The sequence below is a fragment of the Balaenoptera borealis genome (genome assembly GCF_965194805.1).
Source record: "Balaenoptera borealis genome assembly, chromosome: 15".
In the NCBI taxonomy this organism is placed as follows: Eukaryota; Metazoa; Chordata; class Mammalia; order Artiodactyla; family Balaenopteridae; genus Balaenoptera; species Balaenoptera borealis.
In genome coordinates this window covers 83195944-83214138 of record NC_138871.1, presented here as the reverse complement: position 1 = coordinate 83214138, position 18195 = coordinate 83195944, and positions in this window count along the sequence as shown.

Genomic DNA, 18195 nt, shown 5'->3' with positions numbered 1-18195 from the left:
TGAAGGCAAGGGGTTTTCTCTATGTTCTGTAGTCTTTATAACAATGTTATAGGGTTAGTATCATTAATCCCATTTTACAGATGGGGAAACGAGGGCTCAGCAAGTTTGATTTACCCAGCGTCACAGAGCTAATAATTAAGAAGTAAGAATTTGCGTCTAGATTTACTTACCTTCAACATCACAACGACAGTAGCTACCATTTATTGAGTATTGAACTTGTCCCAAACACTTGAAGGATTTTATATATTTTATCCTAGTTATTCCTTATAATTCTATCATTATACCTATTTTAAGACTGAAAAAAAGTGGGGCTTAGAGAGGTTTTGTTACTTGCTCATCTAGGTCAAGAGCAGAACTTTATGTGATGGAAAAAAAGTGTAAGGCAAGTGAGAGTTAAATGTTCATATTACACATGCACCAGGTGTTAGGATCGTGTACGCTTCAATTACTATGTGTGATCTTGAAGAGTTTCATGATAAGAGCCTAATAATATGGATGTAATTGAGGAGTAATTTTAAGCACTTTTAGATCACCAGGCAATCCGTCTGCCCACAAAAGATTGTAGCGTGGGACTAATAGACCCTTTACACTCATGAAACAATTCATATCCAAGTCAGATGAATTTTCCTCTTTGTAATTGTCACTCCTGTTCACTCACTCACTGAATTTCAAGGAATGAGTGTACAAAAGCTGCTGAGCAGAGGAATAGTTACTCCAGGGGGAGGTGGATTTAGTTTGGGTAAATTTGAATTCAGCTCCCATTTATTGACACTGCGAATTCATTCAATTACTGCATGGTGTGTATCGTGCTTGAATGTTTCAAAGACAATTATCTTATTTAATATTCACCACCATTTGTGATAGGCATTATTCTCCACCTTTTTCAATAAAGAAACTAAAGCCCAGTGAGATACAGGCCGTAAAATGATGCAGCGACAGAACAAGAATTTGAACTTAGGACTCTGATTCTACACAATTTGCTTTTACTACGACACCGTGATGTAAACTCAGGACTTTCTAATTCTGATATTTCAGTCCTAAAATAGTTGATTGAGTGTTTGTATGTGCCCAGACCCGTGTTGGTTCCACCTCAGTCTATACGGGTGGAAGCTCTGTTCCCCTAATTCCTCCCAGGTCCTTAAATGCATATAGTTATCTGGCTTGCTTCACCTCCTACTTAGGCTGGAAGAAAAACAGCATTTTTTTTTTTTTTTAAATTATTTATTTATTTATTTATTTTATTTATGGCTGTGTTAGGTCTTCGTTTCTGTGTGAGGGCTTTCTCTAGTTGCAGCAAGTGGGGACCACTCTTCATCGCGGTGCGCGGGCCTTTCACTGTCGCGGCCTCTCTTGTTGGGGAGCACAGGCTCCAGACGCGCAGGCTCAGTAATTGTGGCTCACAGGCTAGTTGCTCCGCGGCATGTGGGATCCTCCCAGACCAGGGCTCGAACCCGTGTCCCCTGCATTGGCAGGCAGATTCTCAACCACTGCGCCACCAGGGAAGCCCGAAAAACAGCATTTTTAAAGCCCTAATTCAGTTTTCATAGCACTCAAGTGGGGAATGAAGGGGATAAAAAGAGGGCACACAGACCTGTTTCTAAGGCTTCCAGTTGTGTCCATAAGGCAGTAGGCTGGAAGGAAATTCAGAGAGCTATTATGGTATGATTTTAACAAAAGAAACACATTTTTAAGTTCATTTCTGTTGTCTTTATACAGAAACCATCCCTGAGGTTCCTGCAGACCCATTTGTGATAGAAGCCATTTGGGATTGCCTCATCACAGGCATCTACCTTCCCTCCGGTGTATTTTTATCATCTCTCTGCAATGTCTGTAGAACCTGAACTGCAGATTCATTAAGCAGAGACAGGGTCTGCTCTTAGTCAACAGAAAACATCTGTCATGTTGTCAGTACTCATTATGTCTTCCATAAAGTATTATACTCAGAGTATTTTAGTTTTAAAATATACTCCCATTCTCTTTTTCAGCAGGCAAGCCTGAGCAGATGTTTTCTCCATTGGTTTATAGATATTGTTGATTTCCATTATCTGCCTTGGATAAAACTGGCTTTTCAATAACTACCATTTACAAACTAATTGATTACAGATGAACGCAAGGCAAACATTTTACTGATTCAAGAGCTGTTGGCATTTTATTTGATATAACTTTTAAAAGAGAATCATTTTAGGAGTACTCACTATGTATCAGAACCTTTTTATTTCCCTCTAGGCTATGACCAGAGAGACAGTTTCCCCTACAATGGTTATGGGAAGTTGAACCATACGAAAATGGTTAGAAATTGTCTAATATCAGCAATTTCACATGGTTCAATCTAGTAACACATGTGGAACATAGCAGGTTAACAGATACTTGTTGGATGGATGAATAGATGGAAGACAGACATCTAGATGTGAATTTAGCCAACTAAAATTTATAAAAGGGGTGAGACTGTGAACCTGGTAGCAGAAAATCACTCCTCTTCATTTCTGTGTCCAGAGGGCATAAAGACAAATCAATATACTTTTGTCGCATTCCCTAGTTCATTCGTTGACCCTTTTGGTAATTATCTAGCATCTGCTATGTGAAAGCACGGTGCCGGTTGGGCAGGTGGAGACAGCCCACTGTCAAATGTAGAGACAGAGTACTTAGCCAATGCCGATGGTACAGAGAGGAAGTAGGTGCCCTGGTGGAGTTACGTACAAATGGCAGGAACACTCAGAGGACAAGCTCCTAAAACCGCCTTGTGTGGAAGCGACACCTGAGCTGAGTCCTTGAGAGACGAGTTCGGAGGTTTCAGGAAATGAAGACGCTCCAGAAAGAAGAACAGCATCTACAAAAGCCTGGAGGTGCCACTTTCCAGTGACAGAAAGGTGAGTTGAGGTTAAGAAGGAGGCGGATCCAGGCCAGGAGAGCCACTTTACCTTGTACTATACCTTGAAAGAAATGGAGAGACACTGAGAGGTCTGGAACAGGGCAGTAGCTTAATCAGCTTTATGTATTAGAACAGATCATCTAAAAATTGATTTGAGAATACATTTCTCGATTTCAAAGAAAAAAAAAAGAATGGGAGTTTTGCTGGACTTTAATCAAATGTGTAGATAATTTTGGTTTAAGTGTGGTGATTTCTTTACACCTTTACTATATTGAGTCTTTATGCACATTATCATCTCATCATTTTGGGGTGTTTTCATGTTTTCAAGTTGGTGGGAGAGTTGGTTCAAATCACCTGTTCCACCACTGCTGAAAATAGAAGTCTCATTTACCGGGGATTCAGACTTGAATAGACATTTCTCCAAAGAAGACACGCAAATGTTCAACAAGAACATGAAAAGATGTTCAACAGCATTGTCATTAAGGAAATGCAAATTGAAACCACAATGAGGACCACTTCATACCTACTGGGATAGTTATTTTAAAAAAAAGAAAAAACCCAAATGGAAAATAAGTGTTGACAAGGATGTGGAGAAATAGGAATGCTTGTAACGTGCTGGGGAAAAGTAAAATGGTACAGTGTAGCCACTGTGGAAAACAGTTTAGTGGTTCCTCAAAAATTTAAACAAGGAATTACTGTATGAACCAGCAATTCTACCACTAGATACATACTCAAAAGAATTGGAAACGGGTACTCAAATAAATACTTTTTTTAGGAATGTGCATAGCAGCATTATTCACAATAGTGAAAAGGTGGACGCCACCCAAATGTCCATCAGTGGGTGAATGGATAAACAAATGGCGGTCTACACATACAATTACTCAGCCCTGAAAAAGAATGAAGTGCTGATACATGCTATAACTTGGATGAAATTCGGAAACGTTACACTAAGTGAAAGAAGCCAGACACAAAATGTCATGTATTGTGTGATTTCTTTTATGTGAAATATCCAGAATAGGTAAATTCACAGAGATAGAAAGCAGATTGATGGTTTCCAGGGTAGGGGATGGGGAACAGAGAACGAATGCTTAATGGGTATGGGGTGTCCTTCTCGGGTGATCAAAAAGTTTTGAAACCAAAGGCAAGTGGTGGTTTTACAATGTTGTGAATACACCAAATGCCACTGAATTGTACAGTTTCAGATAATTATATGTTATGTGAATTTCATTTCAATTAAAAAAGTGTATACATCGACACTGCAATAGAACTTACAAGGCAGTTATTAGAATTCTTTAAAGACTTCAGAATCTCCGGTTTTGAAAACAGTAGCAACATAGCCGAGCAAATATCCACAGGCCTAGAAATAGAAACTAACTTTAATAATTATTATATTTGATGTAAAAGAACACTATTGTTATAGTATGCTTCAGATGAACTAAGTATTGATAAGCAAGACAATTTTAAAACTGATTTTCATTATAATTAGAGATATAGTGATACAATGCATGGACAGATGTTTTAAGTCATATACAAATCATCAAGCCATTTTCAGTTTCTTGAATGACCCCCATAAGCTGTAGGAAATGTCAGAGGAAACATCCAAAAGCCATTGTATGACCTTATATTTTAAATTAAATTCATTTTAAAAAGCCCAACAGAATTGTGCTTTATTATAACAAGATTGCACTAGAAAAATGTCTTTGAGATACATCAAAAGAGCTGTCAAGGGAGAGCCCTTACATTGTTTGCTAAGCTTACCAGATAACACAGTTTGCCCAGAGCTGAGAAGTTTCCCAGGGTGCAGGACTAAACCTGAATGGTCTTGGGCAAACTTGGATGAGTTGGTGGTCATCCTCTTGTTTACTCTCCCATTTTATAAAGTCATTGAAATGACCAACAATACTTTTTTTTAAATAAATAATCTCTCCATATAGAAGTAATACTCCTATACTTTTTAAACTTAAATATCTCATCTCATATTTTTATTTGACAACTTTATTGAGATATCTTTGATATATAAAAATTATATATACTTAAGGTATTGAACTTGATGTTTTGAAATAAGTATACATTATGAAAAGATCACTACAAACTAAATAAATTATCCATCACCTCCACATAGTTACCATTGTGTGTATGTGTGTGTGTGTGTGTGTGTGTGTGTGTGTGTGTGTGTGTGTGTAGATGTAATTTAGGATCTGGCCTCTTAGCAAATTTCAAGTATGCAGTACAATGATGTGAACTATCATCCCATGGTATGCATTAAGTCTCCAGAATTTATTCACTTTGCAAAACTGCAACTTTGCACCCTTTGACCAGTGTCTCTTCATTTCCTCTTTCCCCACACTGCCCCTGGCAACTGCCATTCTCCTCTCTGCTTCTCTGAGTTTGGCTACTTTGGATTCCATGTACAAGTGAAATCATACAGTATTTGTCTTTCTGTGTTTGAATTATTTCACTTTGCATAAGGTCCTCTAGATTCATCCATGTTGTTGCAAATGACAAGATTTTCTTCTTTTTAAGGCTGAATAACATTCCATTGTGTGTGTATATATTTATATATCACATATATATACACATCACATATATATACACATCATATATATGCATCATATATATATATATTTAATATTTTCTTCCTTCAGTCATCTATCGATGGCCATTTAGGTTGTTGCCATAGCTTGGCTACTGTGAATAATGCTGCAGTAAATATGGGAATGCAGATATCCCTTTGAGATACTGACTTTATTTCTTTTGGATATATTCTCAGAAGTAGGATTGCTAGATCATATGGTGGCTCTATTTTTAATTTTTTGAAGAACTGCCATACTGTTTTCCATAATTGTTGTACCAATTTACATTCCCACCAAAAGTTTTTTTTTCTCCACATCCTTGTCAACATTTGTTATCTTCTGTCTTTTTGATAATTGCCATCCTAACACATGAGGTGATAACTCATTGTGTTTTTGGTTTGCATTTTTCTGATGATTAGTGAAAACTGACTGCATGAAGAGTTAAATCTCTTTAGAAAAATTGTGTAAGAATCATTAGCTCTAGATGTACTATAATTTATATTTTGAAATAACTTATCAGTATTGTCACAACCTATAAAATCCTTTTAATAGCTCTAGTAACTGTTGCATCAGCAGAAAGATCCTTCTGAAATATAAAAACTTTCAAGCAATGTCTGTGATTTTGCCTTTGCCAAGAGTGACTGATGACACTTTCATTGATATAGATTGTAAATAAAGTAACTAAAAGTGTAAATTTTGATGATCTAAGAAATGAATTTTCAGAAAAGCAAGACATAAAACTGTTTTGGTCAATGAAGACATCACATGAATAAAGTATTATGTATTGTCTTTTATAAAATTGTGACACTAAAATATTATTTTTTGAAGTTTGTAAGTTTATGTCATTAGTCATGTATCACTATTATGTTTATTATGGCTTATAAGTAATAAAATATTTTTAAAGGAAAAGTTTTATATTTTAGTACCTTCACCTGTTCTTCTTCCATCCTGCTTTTTGTACTACAGACCCTGAGATAGCATTTTGCACTGGGTACCACAGATTATGTATTTGACCCTGGATGTGATGCCTGGATTATGGCTTTTACCACCTCCTTCAGGAGACCCAGGCTTCCAGATAATAATTTTTTTTTTTCCCTGAGAAAGAAGGATAAGGAGGAATTCCTACCTTCTCTGACTCAGGCTCCTTGCTTCCAAAAGACCAACCAGAAATCTTTCAACAAATGGTATTTGCCTAGGATTACTTGGGCAGATATCTGCACATCAGGCTGACAATCCGAAATGCTTAAGACACAGTCTTAAAAAAAATTAAATCATATCAATACTTAAGACATAGTCTTTAGTTAAATCATATCAATAGCTAACTGCCAAACTTGTTCTGGACTTTATCTGTATTCAATTCTTGGGCCAAAGGGAGGGAGAGGGATTTTGTGGCAACCAATCCTTTATATAGCAAGCATTCTTTACAGTTTTTCTTTACTATATATTATCTCATTTCCTCTTCACAACAACCATATGAAGGCATTACATTAATTTTAAGTTAGGAAACTGATGCTCCGAGAAGTCAAATTGGACTCTTGACTCAGTCGAGCGATTTTTCTGATGCCAGTGGATATGTATGTGCATATCAACCCAAAAGGAGCAGAATTTTCCCTTTAGATCACTTGCCAAAAGCACGAAAAACACTTTAATATATTTGCTCTTTGCCCTTTAAGGAAATAGGTCTTTTGGAACCAAGGCTACTTATTTTAGTTTTCAGAACCCAGAATGAAAGGAAGCAAGTTCCCTATGATAAAGATCTTTCCTAAGATGCTCCCTCTTTAGCATTTAACCTCACCTTCCAGCATTTCCTGTTGCTCATCTGCTGTGTTTCTCTGCCACTTAAGGAAGGTACTTTTTTCTATATCTCCCTTTCTTCACTTTTGCTATTTATTCTCCATCTGTAAACCATCTAAAAGTTTGTATCTACAGCCCATATTAGGCTTTCTTTCATTTATGACATGATTCAGGTTTCTAGCCAATTTCAGTGTCATTCCTCATAGAAAAATAAACAAACAGCTCAGAGTCACTCTGCAGAGGGTCTGGAAGGTGTCCAGCTCACAGAGACCAATCTTGAACAAGTCCTTCCAGGTTGGCAAGGCAAGCGCTGACTCCTTTGTGCCCTCATAGTACTGACAGAGGAGTCATTGGAGAACCTAGGAAACCACTACCTACCTGGAGGAGGATTTGTCTCTGGCAAACCACCAGCTTAAGCTTGACATTATAGCACAACAACAAAGACCATAGGTGGTCCTGGATTAGGCAACCTTAGGTTTGAGCCTTGACCTTGGGACAGTCGTATCACTTTTCTGAGCTTTTGTTTCCTCCTCTACAAAAGGGAGGTAAGAATAGCATCTACCTAGTGGAAGGTTATTGTGAAGATTAAATGAAGAAATGATTACACGAGATAATGTCTGGCTTAAGTATACACTGCTGATAAATATTACTATTTGTGAAGCAATCCTATAACAATCAAATCGATCTCCTTTTCTCTTTCAAATCAACTGATCTGACTGTACTTTTATTTCTGACACTCAGGAGATAAAGCTCACCAAGTCTGGGTAAGATAATTAATGAATTAAACCATAGAGCGGGTTCTGTTGGAGAAGAAGTGGGCAAGACGCCCTACTCATGTGGCTGCAGAGAGGGGTACCATGCTCATCTGAAGGAAGTGAGCCCATCTCAAGCTTCCAAGACACACACTCTTCTCTTTTCCCATCTGTGTTGGCAGTACCCCCAACAAATGCCTCAAGAACGTAGGTTTTCCTTGCTCTCCCCCATCAAACTATTGTTGGCAGACATCTCAATGGGCAACCCTGGGACATTGAAATGGCTGAAGATGTTTAAAGGGTGGTTCCCTCTCTGGTTCCCTGCATTTGAACTGAGCCATAGACAACGGACTTGCTGTCTTGTTGATGTCAGCCTTCGGAGGATGCCGACGCTGGGGGAAGGAAGGGCTTACTGCAACACCCTCCTTGCATCAGAGCATATATATTCGTTTGTAGGTTAATGTTGCCTAGGCAGAATTCATATCAGTAGCGAACAAGATTTGGGGACGATGACGATTAGTCACGGGTATTTGTCTAGTGCTTGATGAATTCAGCATAATATCTGAATGCATTTTATTTGGTTTTCCCAACATCCATGTGGGCAGACAGAGTATCTCAGTGCAAGAGCAGGGGCACAAGACTTGTCTGCGGAAGTCCAGGTTACCATCTCAGCTCTATCATTCCCTTTCTGTGTAAGCTTAGAAAAATGGCTTACCTCATTAAATCTCAGTGTCTAACCTGGACAATGGAGAATAAAAATAATGCTATACTTCATAGGGCTTTTGAGGGAGGTTGATGAGACAAAGCCACTGATATTTGTTGTTCCCCCAGAAATCGGCAATTCAGGAAGTTCAAGCATAATAAAAGACAGAGGCAAAATCAGAGCATTGATCTTGGGGTCTAAGACCACGCCCTTAGACAGAGCTGAGACTCGGGCAATCACTGGGGACTGACTCTACAGCGAGATCTCAGCACTGTGCTGGAAAATTTGGGGTCTTGGTAAAACAGTTGATCAACACAAACAGTGTTTGTCTCCCGGGAGACATAGTAAAAGAAGCCATGGCTACAGACATCTGTACGCGGAGGCAAGGAAGCGGGGAGGCAAGGAAGGAGGGAGCCTGTGACGTTTCTGCAGCGAGGAGATGAAGAATCTAATGCATTTCAAGATAGTGTGAGGTCAGCTGTAATAGTGGTAAAAGAACCTGAGGCCTCGCACTAAGCTGTCCTTGAAGAACAGGCCGCTAGGCACACAGGGCTGTAAGCCATAAGAACATTTCTCTTTGGGGGAAAATTACCGAGCAGAAAAATTGCAGAATTCAGGCTCAGCACGAACGACTAAAGCAGCCTCCACAGTCTAGACTCAGACTAGTTTTCTTGCTTTATTATTTTAAAAGATATATTTTCTACCTAGAAATATTTCTATATATTTGTGTCTCAGGTAGGATTCGTTGGGAATATATTTGTGTTTTATTATTATTCTCTAATAATTTTTATATTTACGTGTTATTGCTATAAGTTTCAAGTTATTTTATAAATTCTGTTTATTTTCTGTTTTATTTCTTTCCTTCTTTTGGCTAGATTAAACATTATTTCTAGATTAGGTATTTTTTCTCATTCCATCTTTTCTACTGATTTGGAAATTAAATAGTCTACATTTTCTTATTAATTAGGCTAATTAAATTGATTGCATGTTGGATAATTCAGATAGGTCAGTCTTTGGCTTGTTTAATCCAATGACCAACTCACTTTGAATTTTTATACTCTTGATTTCTAGAACATTTATTTGGTTATTTTTCAAATCTACCTGATCATTTTTTATAAGCTCTTAATCCTTCTTTAGTTTCTTCTTTTATTTCACCACATGTAATGTAATATTAATACTGTAAATGTAAATATTTATACTCATGTGAATTTTAGTGTCTAAATTCTTTGCAGAATTTAATGCACTGTTTGCTGCTTTGGCTGACTCTCATCATGGTGTCCAGTTCCCTTGTGTGTGCATGTTTTGTCTCTGTGGTTTTAGTTTTCCCTGAAATATTATCTATTCAAATTATTTGAAGCCTGGCTTGAGTTCCCAAATTACTTCAGGAAACATCTGCTTTTACGTCTGCAGGGTACCTAAGAAGACTACCTAAAATAATCATATAAAATTCTTGGTCTGGACCTTTTTAGAATACACAGGTATTTCAGACCCCAAAGATACCTGAGGTCTAACTGATGGTTAGTAATTTCCTGGAAGTATCCCCCTTACTCCTCACAGTATCCAAAACTAAAGGTGAATAGACAGGTTTCTTTGCACTTTCTTTCTGAGGGATATTTTTCTACTCTACCTTTTTTTTTTTAAATTACAGATATAGATCTTTGTTAACCTGGCTTCATGCAGGAGTTTCCCATCCAGCTACTTTCCTTGTGCAGGCCCTAGGCATTGCTTTCTGTTCCCTTGAGCCTGGTTAAGATGGATGTGCTCTTTCTTGGAGGATCACAGATATCCCCGAGGAAGCTGATGCTTTAGTTCTTATCTCTGGATTCTGATTCCATCTGGCACTTGGTCTCTGAGTTTTTTCCTTAGTATCTTTTAAGATTATCCATTGATTTAAATTATATATATATTATATACATTATATATTGACATGTAAATACAATATTTATAATAAATATATAATAAACATTTATATATAAATAGATACAGTAAATATTTATGATATATAATTAAGCATTTTTTCCTTCTTAACCTGATTTTCTACCCTTGCTTTCTTACTGCTTTTGCAAAGTTCCTGTCTTCTTTGCTGTCTTCAACCCAAAGAAGTTTGTTATCTAGCTATAGCATTTACTTCTTTATTTCTTCATGCATTCATGTATTTAGTAAACACAGACTTTCTCCTATTTGGAATCAAAACTTGTGCTTGACATTTGTGACCCAAGGATAAGACTTGATTTTTGTTGCCAAAGAACTCACAGCGCACTGGGGGAGAAGGACTGGTAATCAGGTGGCAACCAAGAGTGTGAAAACCAAGGTAAATACTGGTTGAAAGGGAAGCATAAAGGAAGGGAACTTAACCTGGATAGGAGTGGGCAAACTTGTCCAGCCTTCTAGAAGACATGACACCTGAGATGTCTTACGAAGCAAGACGAGAAAGAGGAAAGGACTTCTCAGAAGCAGCATATGATTAGGCAAAAATTACTGACTGTTTAAACCTGTCCTGGGTGTTGTTTTCCCCTAATACTATTTTCATGCTCAAGACAAATTTTGAAATTCTTACAGCACTTTAAGGTTAAAACCTTATGTTTCTTCCTCTCTGAAATCCACCCTGGAACTCAGTAAAAATGAATATTTCCCCCATTTTGTCCTCAGTACTTCCCATCATTTGGCTCCTAACTCACTCAGGAAAACTCTCAGATCACAGTTATTTATGAATGGGTCCGCATGGTTTATGAACCTTTGAACAGCTAAGTACTCATATTACTTTCTTCTGTAACCTCATGGCCTAGAATTTTCATTTTTAGTCTCCCATATCCCTGCTTCACTAAATTAAGAAATGACAAGACCAAATGACTCTAAACGCAACGGGATGGACCTCGGTTAGAGGCACAGTAGAATTGTTTGACAGGAGAAGTTGTCACAAGTGGAACAAGTGAAAAGAAGTGGTGTGAAGTGGTAGCAGGCGGTCTGTCCTGAGATACAGTGACACAGCTGTGAACTCTTTCTCTGATTCTAACCCACAATATGATCTCAGAATTCTCACTTTGAACACAGACAGGTCAGTATAGAGGCACTGAACTGATGAGTGAGAATGTGGAGAAAGGGGCCAGGAGGACTTGTAGATTTCTGGCTTGACCATTGGCCAGATAAGGTTTCCATTCCCTGAGAGAGATCTGGTCCTCTGGTGGTGGGGCATGGCAATAATGGCTAAGACTGGTACTGTGTGTGAAGCCTACACATGGAACTGACAAGTAGGCAGCTGAATATCTAGATCTGGAATAATTGTACTCTGGTCAGGAGACATAAAAATAAGAAGGAGTAAGTTCAAATTTGCATAATCCATTTTGTTCTTGATTTAGTTGACTTCATCCATCAATTTTCATCCTTCAAGTGAAGCACTCAAAATATTTTAGTATGATTGCCTTTGGAATATATATAACAATTACTCCTAAATTCTCCCTATCATTTTTATTGTTTTTCTTTGGACAGAGGACATGAGAAAGGAAGACATGACTTTGCCTCTCCAGCATTCCCAGGCCAACATTGCTGTATCACCTTCTGTCCCCTATTGCTGTCCCCTTCTCTGAGCATCAGTCACCTTTATCTGTAAAAGGAGGGATAGGAAGAGATGAACTCTCCGGTACCATTTTCGTCTATATTCTTCTGAATCTCAATCTGGTTTGGAAGGAGAATTAGGATTGAAATTAGGAGTAGAACTTTGTCTAGAACTTCCCAGCCTTTCTTTGACTCTTTCTGTATCATTAAAAACAGAAGAGTACCTGTGCTGCCCAGCCCCAAAGCAACTGTCCTTCTGGTCCAGACCACATGATCAAAGAAAGGAATTAGCAAATAAAGAATGTAATCTAAATGTGGAATTGTAGGTTGATTTTTTTCTTACCTTATTTTTCCTTTCATGTAATAAATGAACAGCAACAAGAACAAAACCCTAATAAAGTCAAAACAAAATAATTGGAAGAATTGCATTCAGATCTTCATAGTAAAGTCTCTTTTTAATCAGAATGCTCCAGGGTCAGCAGTGTAGTGTAACAATGTAAACAGATTATTCAACTATAATAATAGAGGTATGCATTTGATCTTTGGGGAGAACTGCACTCATCTCATTTTAATGTAATCTTTTTTGTTGTTGTTTAAGTCTCTCTTCTCAAAGAAATCCTACGGCCAAGGCCTGAATCTCATTTATTATTGTACCTTCAATTCCTGATTGCTTGTCTGATGCTCAGTAGATATTTGTTGATTGAATGGTAGTCATTATCACACTGGAGTTTTTTAGCACAAAATCTATAATGCAGATGGCTTTAAAAAAAAACAGAAAAGAGACATTAGATAGTACATTTCTACTTTTTATTTACAGGGTCTTTTTTCAGAGTAAATAGCTTAAAAACTATTGTTGCATGTTGTACAGAATGGGGCTTAGGGATCAGAGCCCAATAGTATTTACAAATAGAGTCAAGATAATCTTGAAGAGAAAAGAGGGGAGTTGGTAACTCATACAAGTTCCATATTAGAGGTTTGGAGGGGGTGGAGAAATTAACTTGTTATTTACATAACCTCCATACCTTAAGAAAGGGCCATTGTAAACAGCAGGGTTGACTGTCTTCAATCAAGGAAAGAGCTAAGAGTGGGGGTAAATGATGCAAATATATGTCGTCAGTTAAGGCTGAAGTGAGATTTGAGTTACCCAAGAAAAACATGGTCTTGATCCTAAATGCAATGGAAAACCTGCTGTATTAGTCAGGGTTTCCCAGAGAAATAGAATACATATACATATATGTGAAGACCAAGAAATCCAAGATCATCCAAGATCTACACTCACAGCAAACTGAAGACTCAAGACAGCTCATGCTATAGTTTCAGGTCTGAGTCCAAAGGCCTGAGAACCAGGGATGCTGATGGTACAAGTTTCAGTTTAGGAGTCTGAATCCAAAGTCAGGAGAAGACTGATGACCCTGCTTGCGGGCAGTCTGAGAGAAGGAATTCCCCCTTCCCTTTTCTGCTCTATTCAGGCCTTGAATGGGTTGGATGAGCCCACACGTGCTGGAGAGGGTGGTTTTCTTCACTATCAATTCAAATGTTCATCTCATCCAGAAACACCCTCAGACACACTCAGAAATAATGCTTAACCAAATATTTGGGCTCCCGTGGCCCAGTCAAAGTTGACACGTAAAATTAACCATCACACTTCATTCCTCTCCTTCCTGGCTTTGTGACCTTACAAATAGAGCACGAACACCTCCATGCCTTGCTTTTCCCATTTGCTAAATGAAGATGGTCACCTTAAGCTTGCAGGAGACACAAACAGGAGTCGAGAATGTCATGGTGGATGAAATAATGATGACAGTATCTACAGATGACCTTTACTGAGCACTTTTGTGTGTTCTGAGCTCTGTGTTAAGCATTATCAACATACAGTATATTTTTCAATGTTGCTTTACAAAGGTAAGACATCCATTAATACAGTGGATATCTATCCAAACTAGTTTTTAAAGTAGTGACGTATTTTCTTCTAGTGAAGTTTTAGCCAGAAGTCCAAATTATAAAACAAATAAAAATAGAGATGCCCAGGTTGAAGTAGGGCCCAAGAACTAGTCCACCTGAGTATCAGAATCCCTCTGTCCTCTCTATGGGGCCATTCAGTATGGATTGACGACCATTAGACAAGGCGGTGATGGTTCCAAAGGCAAGAGCAAATTTCTCTAATTCTAATCTGAGAAGGGATATTGTTACATTCACTGCAAAGACCAGCAAAATCTTAGGAAAATTACTGAGTTCTCTGTTTCCGATTTTATGGAACTGTTTTAGGGCTGAAATTAGATACTAAGTAGTAATGTAAATCACACAGAAGATGCCGAGCACATAAAGAGTGATCATTAAATGTTAGCTCTTTTTATTATTACCAGTTGTTTCCGAATCTAACAGTCAGCGGTGGGGTGGTGTTTACAGTCTACACTGTGCTATATGGAAGGTCTTCCCAGATATCCGGAGTAACACAGGAATTCTGTATACACATTCTATGCTCCCAGCCTCATGGTTTCCTTGGAGAGTGGTGTCTGTATTTCTTATTCTAGCTCTTTGTTATCACATGCTTTATATCCATTTGCAAAATCTTCCATGGCAGAAACAGTTAGGCACTTCCTATTGAAATCGCCATTTCCCTATTCCGGGACACTTGCCCAGCTAGAAGAGGGTCTAACCTGACCATCCACTTCCAGGGACTCTAGGGTGATGTTTGTGATGGACTTATTTTTATCTAACAATTAAAACCAGAGATTCACTCATTTATTCATTTCCTTTTACCGAATTACAAATTAGGTCAAATAAAGGCTTAGGCCACTGGAGAGTGAAAAATAATACAAATCCTACTCTTGCAAGACTCGGGGTCTAATAAGAAAAATAAGATAGAGATGCATAGATGATCATAGTACAAGGCAGGAAGTGATCATTATCCTAAAAGTGTTTCAAATACATTCCCTTGAGTAGTCAAAGGAGGGAGTGACGGAAGGTTTTGCAGAGAAGGTGGTGATTTAAGTAGATGGTGAATTGCATCCCTGCTGAAGGAATTAGGGAGAGAATATATACAAAGAAGAGAGAGAACAGGGTTTGGCAGAAGGAGGATGTGTAAGGCTGCTGGTGGGGAATGATGCCGAAGGGCAAGATTGTAGACAGTGCGTGGAGGGCCTTGGGTGGTGTTCTGTTTGCTAAGCAAAGGGACAGCTGCAGTTGTTTGAGTGGGGGGTTACCTTAATCACAACTGTACTGGAGAAAAGAGTAATGCGTTGGCGACTTTTCGGATGGGCTGTGTCTGGGTGCCTGGGTCGGGGAGGTTGCAACAGCGGGCCCGGGGACAGGCAATGAAGTTCTGAACCGGAGCGGTGGTGATGGAGATGGAGCAGGGGACTCAAGAAATACTGGAGATGTTTAATCAGTAGATGCTGGCAACCGGCTGAGTATTGGCAACCAGGAAGAGGGAGCGTCCAGAGGTCCTCTGGATGCGATTTTATCTACCTGGACCACTGGAAGGTTGTTACATGATTCCCAGGTAGGCCTGGGCCTTCCTTTTCCTGGGGTTCTGATGGAGTGGCCACAACTGGTGTTTCAGCCTGTTGCAGGGAGCACATTTATGGCCATGATCATCTTGACACCCCCCATGATTAGCCCACCACGTAGTAAAATCTAATAAAAATTTGTGAAACGAATGAGGTCACTAGGATGCAAACTTGATAACCAAGACCAAAGCTCTGAATCCATTTGACACAATGGCTACATTCACTGGTGACAGCAGCCTGTCTCGTGCAGTCTGGCAGGATGCGCCCTGCACAACAGCAGGGAGCGATGTGCCATCACGGTGGCCAGAGAGGGCGGTGAGCACAGGAGGCTGGGGTGTATGTCACAGCGTCTGCATCTTATCAGGCTCCCAGCCCACTTCCAGCATGGAGTTGTCCTGAGGGACAGAGTGGGGTTATTAGGGGTGGCACGGCTGTGGCCCTTTTCTCCATACATGTGAACCTCAGGACAGGATGCCTGCATTCGGTCCATGTCCTGTCACAGATCTGCCGCCCCCATTTGGCAGCATTGCAGGCTTCTGTATAAGAAACTTTAAAAATATGAACAAGTTGAATCTAGTATATTTAAAAGGAAGAAGGTAGGCTCTTGGGAGCATCCTTACATCCTGAGAGATAAAATGCTGGGTTCCAGATCTAAAATGCTCTGATTATAAGATTTTAAATGATCCCTATTGAAATAATCAAACTGAGATGCTCCTGCGTTGTCTGTTCACTTAACTGAAACCTTTCATCCTTTTGGACACGATTCAGACTCCACATTTTCTGAGAAGCCTTCTGACACCCAGTCTGAGTTACATCTTCCTTCTCAAAGCATGTGACGTGCTGGGTCACCTCTGTCATAGCTTGGATTGCCTCACTCGTGCCTGTTCCGTGAGGCGCGGGTGCTGTGTCTAATGTATCACTGCATTCCCAGAGCCTGCACATAATAGGTGTGCAGTAAATATTCATCAGATGAGAAAAAAAAGGCTGCTGCTTATGTTATAATTGTTATTTTAATATATATGCAGTCAAGAACTTCCATTTATATAGCAGACTGAACAGAGCTGTAAAAAACAACGTGAAGTAAATGTAGTCATTCAAACACTTCTTTCCTGAAACATTTCAATCCTGAAAGCGGTGGGGGGAATATTTGCAATTTTCATATGTATACGAAGGAAATGCAAGGAAATTTCAAGGGTCCTCCAAGGTCAGGTGAGGTCCGAGCAGCCCAGTGATGTCTCACGGCAGAATTTCTGATGAAATCAGAACCCCAGGGTTCTGACCTAATGTTCCATAAAGTAGGCGATGCCAAAACTGGAGAACTTTGAAGGGGGATGGGTATTTTTCTTGGGGCAATATGGGGAAAACATGTTTGCCTATGACTAATTCCCCTCCTTCAAACTGTTGGTCTTATCTTTGAGGGTTCTCAAGACAAATAGATTTAAACTGTTGTCAAGTTTCGCCAGACAAAAACAAACAGACCCGAGGTCTCTTGATGTGTCTGCCCTTCCCCAGTCACCACCCCCGCCCAGCCACTGCTTGTTGCTCTGTGGTTTTGTGGTGCCGTGGGTGGTGTAGAGACAAAGGGAGTGTGCAGGGAAGGGGCGCGTACCAGGAAGAGGAGAGCATGGTCATAGTTGAGCCCGGCGCTGCCGGAGGACTGCCCGCTACTCGTGCAGTTCACTCAAGGCACCAAACCATCACTGAGCACCCACTCTGCACCCAGCCCTGTGCCAGGTACTGAGGACACAAATGCAAATAGACCTTGTCCTCACACTTGACCTTGAGAAATTACGTTCAAAATAACACACAGAGAATGAAATTGTCTTATTGCTCTGCTGCAACATCACAACATTACCAGCTAATAAAAGCCCCAGCACTGTCATCAACTGTCTGTGTGACAGTGGACATCCTTCTTCCCACTCCGGTCCTGGGTCTCCTCACCTGTAAATAGGAACTTTTTAAAAAACTTTTTATTTTATACTGGAGTGCAGTTGATTAACAACGTTGTGATAGTTTCAGATGTACAGCAAAGTGATTCAATTATACATTTTCCCATTTAGGTTGTTACATGATCTTAAGCAGAGAGAGTTCCCTGTGCTATATAGTAGGTCCTTGTTGGTTATCTGTTTTAAATATAGCAGTGTGTACATGTCAATCCCAAACTCCCTAACTATCCCTTCCCCCCCGCTTCCCCCCTGGTAGCCATATTCTTTACGAGTTGGACTTACTCTCTGGGATCCTTCTAGCTTAGCTAATTAGACTTTCAAAGAAGCTAGAAATTGTTGGATGAGACGAATTCATCTACCTGACATAAAGTGCTAGGAGTCCCTTTTGCCTTCATGTCATTATTACACAAGGAAATGAAAACGATTTAAGGATGCTTTTCATATTTTCAGTATTGGCATGGCCTTGACTCTGACGATGAGACAGTAATTTGTGGTCA